Genomic DNA, 13246 nt, shown 5'->3' with positions numbered 1-13246 from the left:
CTTCGCAATTTACGTATGTATGGTTTATTAACGCTTCCGTTGCGGTGATGGAAATCGTGCTAACGCCTTCAACGATGACTATCCTCTGCGTTAGTCCACTAATACTACAAAAACGAAAGGGACCCGCGTGCATGAAGATCGGTGTAAGTCTACCACGAGTGCGTTATAGCACTGAACATGAGAAAAAAAACATTTCTCCTCTCACACTGACGGTTGCTAATCTGTTCTCCGTATTTCTTTGTAATTTCGTTCTGATACCAATTATCAATTTGTTTGTTTGTTGGAAAGACAGAGAAGACAAAATAAATAATTCATACATGAACAATTTGTTTGTTTGTTGGAAAGACAGAGAAGACAAAATAAATAATTCATACATGAATCTCAAGAGGTGTGTCTCTTTTATTGATGACATAAAACTTTATACTTACAATGAACCGATGAAAATTATTTAACCTTTTCCAACTAAGGACTTGCTTAATATTTCTTGGCATGCAACTACACACTAAAAGTTGTCTATCACTTAACTCAACTTCACTCAACACCCAAATTCTCAACCCTCAAAGGTCAGCTAACTGACTCTTTAAATTTAGCCAACTCCTGAATAATTATCTTATTTTAACAATAAACACATTATTCATAAGGCAAGGAATAACACTCAACAAACATATGGGTCCTCACTTTCAACAAACATATGGGTCCTCACTTTCAAATCCCTGTAGGCTCGCTAGCAACATTTTTGACTTTGAAAATGGTGGTATCCATTATAGTCTATGGCAAAGTGTTAGTAAGGATCATTCGAAGATTCACAAGAAACCCCAAAGGCATCACGATCATGCAGAGGACGGTTATTGGCATCTTCCTCAACATGGTATGCATGACAGTGGCCTCCTCAATCGATGTGAAATGAATCAGTGTTGTGAAAGCTCACGGTTTTGAAGGCGACAGGAAAGCAGTATCCCCACTCACTGTTTTCATTTTACCCTTTCTTGAGTCAACAAAGTTAGAATTATTTGGTGATCAAGCCCCAGAGAGCATGTAGAGCATAGGAACTGCATTATATGCTAGTACATTATGGATGGGCGGTCTCTTGAATACTTTCCTTTTGAAAGTTACAACTAATATCAGTGGAAGAAAAGGCCACACCAGCTGTGTTTTAAGCAATCTGAATGTATCTCGCTTTTACTACTATTATGCCTTCATAGCTATTCTAAGCTTTGTAAATTTTATATTCTTCCTAGTTGTCTCTCGGTCGTATGTTTACAAGAAGGAAACCAACGAAGCATTTAGCAACCACAACCATGTCCATCCAGGGGCAGTAATAGTGGAACTTCATGAGCTGCCTGCGGATATCAAAGGTGCAACTGTTGAAGATAATGCTTAATTGAATCAGAAAAAAATTATGTTAGTATAGATTATGGGTGAGTAAATCAGTAGGAAGTCAGAATTGGACTCAGATAATTAGTTGAAATTAGAATTAGATGACAATAGTCTAATTAGTTGAAATTAGAATTAGATGACAATCTCCATAGTTGTTGATCCTTCCAGGCTGGAACTATAAAAGCCACTGGTTGTATGGCGCAGGAATCTATGATATATATCTATAGAACAATAATATTATATGGGTCTCACGGTGATCATTATGTTTGAAAATTACAATCTTTTGAACATGCAAGATTTTTTCTAATGTCAATGTGATTCCAATGTCATGTTTGTCTAGTCTTTATTTTGTTATGTTTGATTCCATTCCTGTGACGATGAAATTGAATTTAGTAAACCGTTGGACACTTTCGGGCAATCACACTTGCAGAGCATGCTTGTCTAGACAGGAATGATAGTGGTTTCTTTTTAAATGGAATATGGTTGTCGTTTAAAGTAAAAAGGAAGCTTATGTTTATGCTCAGAATGATGTCCTCGTATGGCTATAGGTGGGCCTTTTAAGCCTCAAAGGAGTTCAAAGCAGCTCATCAAATAATATAGAAATTAATATATTTTGCATGCATGATTTTATAGTATTTGGATGAACATTTTTATTTCTATTGCAGATTGTGTAATCTTCGTAGTTGATCAATAAAGTTTCGAAATATTTCCAAATCTGCAGTGACTAGGTTATTGAGATAGGGTTTTATACAAGAATGCCAACCGTTCTCCAGCTTATGCGAGAAGGCTTCAACTCCTCACGTTGGAATTTTCTACTTTGCTTTATACGTTCTTGCTCTGGACACATGTGGTACAAGATGCACATCAATTTGATGAATTTGATCCCAAAGAGAAGCTTCATAAGGCCTCTTTCTTGAATTGGTGGATATTAAGAGTGTTTTTGGGAATGGTGGAGTGTTTTTGGGAATGGTGGTTGTATACATTTTTCATTCATTTATTATTATTATTATGGTGTGGGATTCGCTTTGTGTTATGCGATCTCCATGGTGGGATTTGATGATATTTGTCATATTATTGTGCATTGGAATGTGTGTGCGCAAAATTCTAGCACGAGAAGTCCAATGTCAAAGCCTGGAAAAACTTTAAGTATTGAAATGATTTAAGGGATCTGACTGCACATTAGCTTTCCATTTACTAGCTGTTGTAACAATTACCTGCGCTTTTAATTGAAGGATTGATCAGAGTACAACACAACGTACATAACTCAAGTCTCAAACCCGCAGCTTCGGCTGCCAACAAAAAATTACTCATAACAATGAAATCTCAAAGCAACTGCTACATTTGCATACAACTACTCGGACTCTGCTAACAGAGTATACCTCTCGCTTCCATGCTTCATCTACATTTATACGAAAATTGAGTCGGTTACATATATTTAAAAATAAGTTTTGCCTCTTCGAGTTCCAATGAATCCAGAGAGCGTTGCCCCTTTGAAAATCAATAGGACATGGCGTTGTCGCCTCTTCGACGTTGGACATATCATGGCGGTGAGCGGTGGTGATGCGACATGAATAATTATTTTCAACACTCATCCTTAATTACGACTGGAAACTTAGCCATGACTTAACATAAATTAAACATGCCTATTGATCTAAGTCTCAAGTAGGCTTACAATGACTGAAAAAATTGACGCCAACTCTTCGGCTGGATTTCTTTTTCCTTTTCTTCCAGATCATGTATCCTCTGAACTATTTCATCTTTGTCTTTTTGTTGTGAGCTCCAAATTTCAGTTTCTGCATTTGTTGTTGCATCTCGTCCATCGTTATATCTTTATTTATCATAAAAACATAAAAAAACATTTCAGGGTGTCCATGGATATCCTTTACGTCTTCAAAAATTTGTTTGCATGTGGACTGCTACCACTTTTCATCTTCTATAGTTTGTTCTTCACCATCAATCTTCTGATTATCAATTTGCTGCAACATAAGTTTATAATATAATTTTATCACTTTAGGACTCCAATACATGAAAATTTCATTGACATTTTCATCATCCATGTTGTCTTCAACATTCATTGCTGCAACTTCTATACAAGGATCATCAACACATGGTGTTTCAAGCCATGCTTCAAGGAAATTTAATTCTTCTTCAAATTTTGTTGTTTCATCTCAATTGTTTCTAACATCTGCAAACACAAAATCAATGTTAATTTTATATGAAAAAACATTTTTAGAACCATATTGGTTTTGTTCATTCTGCTCTGCAATGTGATCTTTCTCCTCTTGCGCTTCCTTCTCTATCTCTATCGTGTCTTTCTTTTTTGCATCATAATATTCATTTTCCACTTCTTTACCAACCTCTACAGCTGCAAACAGGTTGCCTTCCACTTGGTTTCCATACACAAGTGAGATTGTCTCACCAAATAACATCGTATCAATAAGACGTTTTTGTTGCATCATATGCAACCACTCATCACTAGTGAATTGTTCTTTATCAAAGTTAACATCATAAATTTCAATTGCTAGATCCACTAAATCAATTTCTTCTCCATTGATAGCATTATCTATGCCAAAAGCAGCGTTTCCTGATAACACATCATCAACATTATGATCCACTTTCAAGTGAGATGCACCAAACTCTTCATCTTTCTGTAAATTCACTGCTATAGATCCATCTTCATTCTCACCTTCGAGAACTGCTACAATAGGCTGAACAACACTACTATCTTCGACTTGATTACTCCCCCTTGCACCAAAATTCGTTTCAAGAATATCCCAAGCCTCCTTTGTCGTCTTTGCATCTGCAATGAGGGGAAGAATGTTGTCATCTACACATTCTTTTATCCATTTTAATGTCAAGGCATTTTTTTCCTTTTGACTTCCAATTCTTTCAAATACATGTCAAACAACTCTAGTTGTTTCTTTGACTTTCTTAGCCCCTTGGATTTTCCAATAAGAACATTACAAGTCTGAAGCACTTTAATTCAATGATTTCGGCTAAAAACTTTAGGTCAATAGATAATTTGCTCTCAAACGAATTGCAAAACAACATTACAAATATACTGACATACGTTTAGCAGCATATACAATGACATATAATTTTTGGACACTATTGAGAAATAAAATGATAATGCTCCACACCTTAATGTGTGCCACAGTTCTACGGTGAAAAAGCTCAAATCACCATGATTAGCTCAAGATTCATCACAACTTCATATTCAATTGACGCGTGAATGCTTCACAACAGTTGATGCTCAAGTTACTATATCTCACTCAGGCGCCATGCTTGGAATAAAAAGTTTGAAACCTTGCAGAATATGACTACGCCTTTTTATTCACTGGATTTCTATCCAGTCTTTGCTTCAAGAATTCAAATATTTAACATATATCTCCTAAACCTATCATTATTTCACATAGCATAATTCGAATGAAATGGTTTCAATAGAACCCACGTAGCATGCCACTCGGTCAAGTACATGTTATGTCATTGTGGGATTAGGATGCACTGAATCAGGAAGCTTATACACTATAATGAATCTAGTCTCCCTCTACCAACAAATCAAGTCTTGCAAATATCACATGAAAGTATCAACTAGAGTGACCAAAGGTAAGTCACCCTCTCTTCTCTTCTGGACTCACTTCATGCGGGAAAGCTCTACATAGCACAATTCACTAGTTGTCGCCTCAATTTTCAACATATACAACAATTTTCCGCTCTATAGCAGCTTGTGCACTTATACAACAACTCACACAAGTTAAAATGGAAAATAATATGCCTCAACATTTTTTCTCCTTGATATGGCCAAAGCTCTACAGGCTCAAGGCAATACACAATGATTCTAGCTTATGACAGCAACTAATATGGCGACTGACCCTATCTTTGAGCAGCGGTATAGGCTAATGATGCCTTCAACCAAATAATAGACAACAAAAACTTTATCTCCAATTTTTTGTCTTGATTCACAATGATAGAGGACGAGTGTAACACGGCTTGACTCCAAAATGACAATTATGGTGGGGCTACAACCCTTTCCCTATCAATGTGTAGTGAAAGAAAGGATTTATGTGATGGATGAGTACCTTGATATAGGAGAAAAGGTCTCCTCAAATTCAATCCCCTTCATCTAAGAGTACCCCTTGGCCACAAATATGGTCATGCAGTTTTCTATGCTTCCGTCTGCTACCTACTTCACCCTGAAGATCCATCTCGAACCCATAATTGATTTATCTGTTGGTCTTGGGACCACCTCCCAAACACTATTCTTCACAATGGATTTGTACTCCTCCTCCATTGCATCAACCCGTACTAGTTTCTCTAATGCTTCCTCGGAAGAGGATGGCTCAGTCTCTACTAGCTTAGTCATAAGAGCCATGTATCCAATGTGCCGATCTGGTGACCTTCTCTGCCTACGCTGATTTGGAGCACCCACATTCTCCCTTGCGCCTTGCACAAGTCTCTTGGATTCTCTGGTTCTCTTCTTTCTTATTGATTCGTTGTCTCCACTCTCTTCTCCTCACCTTGTGGCTTCTCCACAAGATCCTGAGGCTCCTCCTTTGGATCTAAAATCTCCTCTCTGGTGGGATCTGAAGCTCCCTCTCAAGAGAGTATTACATGGCTTTGTCTTCATTAAATTTGACATCCCATCGCACATCTCTCATTATCAGGGATGGAAAATACGCATGGTAGTTGTGGAGAGTTTCTATGTAACCCACAAATACCCCCGGCTTTATTGTTGGCTCTAGCTTCTTCCTTGATTCTTTGGAGACATGGAATTAGACAAAGGCTCCAAATATCCTAATGTGTGACACATTTGGCTTTCTCCCTGAGAAAGCATCGTTTGGTGTGATCATGCCAGGAATTCGATGAGGACTCCTATTTTGCAAATAGACCCTTGTGTTGCATGCTTTAACCCACAAGTTCAAAGGTAGGGTTTGGTCATGCAACATCACTTGTGTTGCTCCCAAAATGCTCCAGTTCTTCCTCTCAACCACCCCATTATGTTGTGGGTTTTCGGGTTTTGTCAACTCTCGTTGAATGCCTTGTTTTACACATAAAGTTTTAAACTGATTCGACATGTACTCACCTCCATTATCTCTCCCAATATCCATCACCTTCTTTCCCGTTTGTTTCTCCACCAATGCCTTGAACTCTAAGATCTTGGAGAATGTCTCATCCTTCTTCCACATGAATAAAATCCAGCACTTTCGTGAGTAGTCATCAATAAAGATGACAAAATACTTGTACCTAGCAGTGGAGGCTGCTAAGAGAGGTCTACAAACATCAAAGTGGATCCTTTTAAGGACTTCATGTGCTCTATTGTCTCGATCATGGAAAGTGGATTTTGTGTATTTCCCCAAGGTACACCCTTTTCATGTGTCCTAATTCTTTAGCACTCCTTTGGGGAGGCCTGTGGTAATCTGTAGCATGATCTTCAAAGCTCCATGATGCAAATGGCCAAGTCTTATATGCCAAAGTTCATCGACATTGTGGTTATGCACCTTCTCTGCCTTTGTGCGCAATGCAACACAGTCCTCCACATCTATCTTGTAGAGGTTCTTCAAATGAAACCTAATCTACTTCACTTGTCCCATGGAAATCTGTCTTAGGAGTGCATTTCCTTTGCTGAAGATCACATCGTAGACACGATCTTCTGAAACTACATTGGAGACAAGATTCTTCTTTAGAATCGAAACAAACATCACATCCTTGAGCCTAAGGGGGGAGATTTAATCCCTCTAAACGGTGATTGTACCAATCTCGATCACACTGTACCTTCAATCATCTACCATCTCGATGTGAATATGGAGATCCTTCTCCTCCAAATCACTGAAAAAAATCTATACTCCTCGTCATATGGAATGAGGCATTGTTGTCGAGGTACCACATGCTCCCCATCACTTTGTAGGCCATGCATGCAATGAGAGAAAAATCAAGCTCAAACAATGAAGCCAAGAATTCACCCGTTGCTCCACCTATGGTATCCTTGCTTGCCTTATTATGTGGAAACTTCGTGGCATAGTGCCCGAATTCAGGATAGTGAAAGAACTTGATTATGGACAAGTCTATTTTCTTGCCCCTTTGACTAGATTCTGCTTTGGATTGGGATTTCTTCTCTTTCCCTTTCTTTTCCTTTCCAGCCAAGGCACATTTCTCCTCATCCTCAGCCTTGGATGAATTCATGTCTCCAGTAATCCACCTTATTTCCTCCTTTAACAAATCAGACCATAGACATTCCCAATTTGGTAGTTTCTTCCTCTCATTTGTCGAATCTTGGTAGTTGTGCCAACTCTTGGGAAGACCTAAAAGGGCTAGTCTCACCAAATCATCCTCTGTTATCATAACACCAACTTGACCAAGTTCATCACGACATTGTGTGAATATGCTCAGGTACTGTGGAATGGTCTCATTCCTTTGTATCTTGATATTTCAAAATTTAAGTGTCAACTTCTTGTGGTCACTATTATTCTAGAACAAATCTGGTAGTGCTTTCCACATTGCATACGGAGTCTCTTTCCCATGTATATTTTAGACACCAATATGATTCTCCTCACCTTGGCTACACACTTATTTCATTCTGCCAGACCTCTAGCATTAGATGTGGCTCGTTTCATAATATCATTATCAATGAATTCCTTCAACCCATTATCCTCCAATACTACCTCCATGCAGTCCTTTCAACATAATTTGAGCTTCCCTCAAGGGAATACTCGAGCCTTAGTTCATTGAAATCCATCTTCTCAGTCTTGAAGAAAAATTGCAACAATGATCTGCAAATTCAAATCTCCTGCAATGACAACTTCGAAATCTTAGCTCTACAGTGATTCTAGCTCTGATACCATGTAGAAATTAATGTGTAGATTCAATATTTCTCATGAAATTTACTAAATCACAAGACTTAAAGCTACTCTATTGATTTACGGAAGTTAATTCACTATCTAGAACAATAATCATAGACATGCAAAAGGAAACATCACACATGCACAAAGATCTATCTAGGGGAAAGAAATTTCTCAAAACCCCTTACTATCTATATTGCATTAATAAAAAAATAGAGAAGAAATGCATATGCTTGTGTAAGCTTGAGGACACCCTGTAATTGTATAGTCTATCCCTCTACCTCACTAACTAACTCTGGCCAACACTTAGCCAATTTTCAAGCCCTCCAAGCTCATATTTCATTGCATTGTTCCTTTGGGAAATTTCCCTTATTTCTTAGGAATTTCACACCATGGAATTGCAAAATTACCTTAGGTCCTTCCTCTGACTGCATGCACAACCTGCACACATTGGAATATTCTACAGATGATAGTACACTACCTTGGAATATCCATCTCAACTGGGTAACCCGAGTTATTTGCATGCAACAATTATTTTGGTCTAATTGATCAGTTAACTGGTTGATCATTAAGTGTGGTTGAAGTTCCACTTCCACAACTTGACCTCCACTAGTTCTTCTGACAGTTAGAACTAGTTAAATTGATAATAACTCAAATTAACTGAAACAGATTGCTACAAATTAATAATCAATCATGTTGAACTAAACTCAAGCTTCCCCAACTCAAATTAACTGAGTTAACTGAGTGACAAGTGCCATGTCACCTCAGTTAACTACCTCCAAGTATTTTTTTGAAATAGAAATTCAAATTTTCTCTAATTTGACCAAGGAAAATCCAAACTGATATTTTCTTACTACATTTTCAACATTGAAATGAGTTGCCAACAAAGGAGGTCATCACAATTTAGCGTTTTTCCAACATTTTCACTCCCTTACATCAAGAGAACATCTCACCCAAGACAAGCCATAACCATTAGAATGATTAAGGGATCTATATTAGTATCAAAACATCATTTGCACCATCAGGCCCTTTTATTATCCACACAACTATATCACGACTCAAAGATGCATTCACCAAAGAATAATGAGGGACATCATTCATATAAAGGAAACAAGAATTTTTAAAATGGGTTGCACATGTTAGTGTCGGTATCTTCATCCCTCCGTCAGTGATTAAATTCTCTTGTTGAATTTCATGTTAGGTGTCTCACTCGGTCAGCTACATTCCATTAGGGTTATGGATCATCTGACGGTAGTGGCTTATTATACATTTTCCCTCATGTTCCTTACCTGCTAGCCTATTTTCATTCATCTAGATCATCTACAGTCATTTTTTGTCTTTAAAGTTTGCAAAAGTCATTTTTAGGGTTTTGGGTCTCATTAGGTCTAGGGTTTCATCAAAAAGGTCTTCAAAATGCTCAATAATGGTCAGCAGGCGCATGAGGAGGTCAAACAAAGTTTCAACAACAATAAATTCGATAATCACATGCTCCGTGATTGATTTTTCCTCAAAACCCTGTTTTGAGGAAAAACAGAGTTTTTATGCTTTTATGTATAAATTTGATGTAAGTTCAGATTTTTAATATGTAACAACTTCAGTGGCAACTCCATCCCTTGCAAGGCAAACAAAAAGTCAAAGCATTCAGTTCATCAAAGGCAAAAATAAAGCAAATTGCCCAAAAAACAGAGTTTTAGAAGCAAGTCAAAGGCAAATATTACAAAGTGGGTTTTTATAAGTGAAAAATTAAAATCCTATGTATATAAACTATTTCTCATGTTTAAAGACTTCATTTGCATCCAAAGGAGAAGGAGTGAAAAAGAGAAAGGTCGTGTTGAAGCCAAAGAGCAAAAATCGCAGCAACTTTGGCAAGTTTCAGTGGCATGGCGCATTAGGTCGTGGGCGCAGCGCATTGGGCCGCACTCTTCAGTGTAAAAATTACACAGGCACAACACATTGAAGTGGCACGGCGCACAAGGTTTGGAAGCCGATTTCATCCACAACCACCTCCCAAACTACCAAATTTGCTCAAACCTCAGTTGTTCAAGTAAGTCAAACATTCCTCCATGATCCTCCATGATCAGTGAATGAGTTTACCTTGGTGTTTATGGTGATCTAATGAGAAAAATTCAAAACCCTACCTCCTTGCATTTTTTTTCAAAAACAATTGCATAGGGTTTGCAAATTGTATTTCTTGCTGCTAATTCCACTCCTAGCCATCTCTCACTCCTTTACTCCTTCATTCCTTCATTCATTTTCTCCCTCTCATTGCATTTTCATCTACCCACTCCCTAAACCCCATATCCCTAAATTATTAATCCCAAATCCCTAACTCCCACTATCCCAAAACCCAGTTAAAAATTCCCAAACCCTAATTGTTGTCCCAAAAGCCTAAACACTATTCCCTAAACCTTTCTATTCCCCAAAATCCTGTCAACAACATTCCCAAAACCCTTCATACACTTTCCCTCCATAGTCCCTCATACATTCTCATCCTTGGCAGCAAAAACCTAAAGACGCCATAAATCTCTTCATACTCATCTAGAAAACTCAAACATTGGCAAACATGGAGTCAGACCCTTCCCATGACCGAGATGAGGAGAGACTCAGTGATTCTTCTAGAGAAATGCATGAACCAAGGAGACCTCACAAAGGTGTTAAACATATACGAGAGGAGCCTACTTCACTTGCTGAGCTGCTGGCCTATCCTCTTGCTATCACATGCTTTCAACACCAATCTTGTTATCAGTTCTGTGAGATGGTAGAGAGAGTCCAGTACCATCATGAGTTGGCCAGATTGTTTGTGCTCCATCTTCATAATGGCCAAGTCACTCTAGCAGGTGTGACATTCACCTTGACACCGGAGACTATTTCTCAAGCAACTGGCATTCCAAATGTCGATGAACAGTGAAATAAAAGGCAACAGATTGATAGAGAGAATTATGAGCCTTACATCAAGGCTGGTTATCAGAGACATCTTAGTAGAGTTTTTCCCTTCAGGTATCTGAAGGACACATATGCTCCCTTGATGAAACTCATAATTAAATATTTCAGCTATGAGGGCCAGTTTTCTCGCCTGTATGCCTATCACATCAGATTGTTGATGCACTTCACTAGGGTGAGAATGATGAATCTCCCCTATTTTATTTGTCGGAACATTGAGAAGATGACCACCTTAGTGCACAGGAAGCCTCCTCAGTAGCAGTATAACAGCATATATCATTTTGCACTAATCAAAATTGTGGTCTTGCATCAGCTTGGTTTACAGAACATCTCATGGGAGGATTTCATTTCACATGAGGTCTTCACAGGTCCTCAAGTACCCCCAGCAGCTTTTCATGAGACAGGAGGACCTTCACATTAGCAGGAGATTCATGAGACACAAACTGCTAGTGTGCGAGTGTTTGTCACCTACCAAAAGGGCACTAGAAGGTTGTTTGCAGCAGCAAAGCGAGTACTATCTCCACCCGGGGTGGAATGGGTCTCACTTCCTCCGTCAGCAGAACAGGTACAGGACAAGGGCAAGCAACCCTTGCATGATGAGGGACCTTCAGGAGGTCAAGAGGCAGATTTCATTCTCATTCAGGATGAGGACACTGATGGGCTCACAAAGCTCAAGGCTTAAAGAAATCATTCGGGAGCAGCAAGAGGACATTCAGCATTTGTCTCTCAACCTGGAAAGAGCCAAATGGATAATCAAATATCTGGAGCAAAGAAACAAACAGCTAGAGGATCAGCAAACCATTATGGAGCTACAAAACATATGAGAAAACCGGCAAGCTGCGAAGAGGAGGAAAGTCAAGCTAACATCACTTGAACAAGAAATTGATGCTGATCGTGAGTCTTGGCTTGAGAGGGAAAATATCCACTTGGAAAAGTTGCTAGAGAAGGCCAATAGAGAGAAAAAGATGTTGAGGCACATGGCCTACCACTACTTGGCGAGAAACAAAGGGTGCAAAGCAAGAATCAAGAACTTGAAGGCCAAGTTGAAGAAAGCATCAAGGAAGCAAAAAGAGCAAGATAAACTCCAGATCTTGGCTGAGGCTTCCGTGGCCCAACACAACACTTAATGAAGGACACTCAGCCCAAATTTCAAGAAATTTGGGACAGTTTTTTGCAATTTTGAAATTTTTGGCCTAAAAAACAGGTTTTTCTGCCTGATGCGCCACGCCACCTGGCGTGCGCTTTTGCTAAGGACCTCTTTCTGAGGAAAACTCAGCATTTTCAGATTTGGCATGGAAAAATATGAATGCCCATAAATGGCCAAGAAATTTTGATAGGTTTTGAGCTTCCAAAAAGGTCAAAAACACCTCAAAAATGACCTTTCTGCCCCTTTTTGGACACACAGGAAGCAGTGTTGGGAGAACTCAGTTTTGGAGGGGAAAATTGAGTCCAAATTCAGAAATTCTACCTGTTTTGGAAAGTAAACAGGTAGACATTTCCAAAAAGCCTACTTGGAGAAAATTTGGTGCACGAGAAGGCCTCCAAAATCAGCTGCAAAAAGGCGCTACGCATAGGGAAATCAGCGCGATGCATAGGGTGAAATTTGCTCATTTTGGCCAAAAAAACTCTGTTTTTCGCCTAGTTTCTTCACAGTTTGAATTTTATCTTTCTAATTGTCAAACTCATGATGTAATTTAATGTGACTCGATGGATTTTGATGTAATTATGCTAAATTTTCACTCATAGAGGTAGATTCATCCATGAAAAGGTAGTTTGCAACTAAATGAATCAGTTCTCTAGTTTTTAGAGGCAAGCTGTTCCATTGCCTACTTTTTAGTTCTTAGTTTAGAATTTGTTGGAACAGCTCCTAAACTTATGAGCTCGAACCCTAGTGGCTAGGATGAGTTGTTGGTTGCCTATATCTTGTAATTTTTCAGTCATTAGCAAAGGTTGGACTTTTGGGAAAGCTTGGAGCTTTATTGTATACTCATTTCAGCAGTTTGGCTAAGGAATAGACCAGGGTTTGCAGCACTTTATGGGATTCTTGTGGCATCTTGATTTGGTATTGTGTTTCCTTCTGTAACTGCAAGTTT

General features: G+C 38.6%; 1 pseudogene; it reads left to right on the top strand.

Annotated features, from left to right (window-relative positions):
- Window positions 1-1381, top strand: part of LOC149162839 (protein NRT1/ PTR FAMILY 5.2-like) — a 69445-nt pseudogene extending 68064 nt beyond the window's left edge.
- The last annotated feature ends 11865 nt before the right edge of the window (window positions 1382-13246 follow it).

Source organism: Pinus tabuliformis, chromosome 5_2 (assembly GCF_031772625.1).
Source record: "Pinus tabuliformis cultivar Carrire ecotype Pingquan chromosome 5_2, CPIR1, whole genome shotgun sequence".
Lineage (NCBI taxonomy): Eukaryota > Viridiplantae > Streptophyta > Pinopsida > Pinales > Pinaceae > Pinus > Pinus tabuliformis.
The sequence above is the reverse complement of the archived record's forward strand: the minus strand, read 5'-3'. Positions and strand labels throughout refer to the sequence as shown.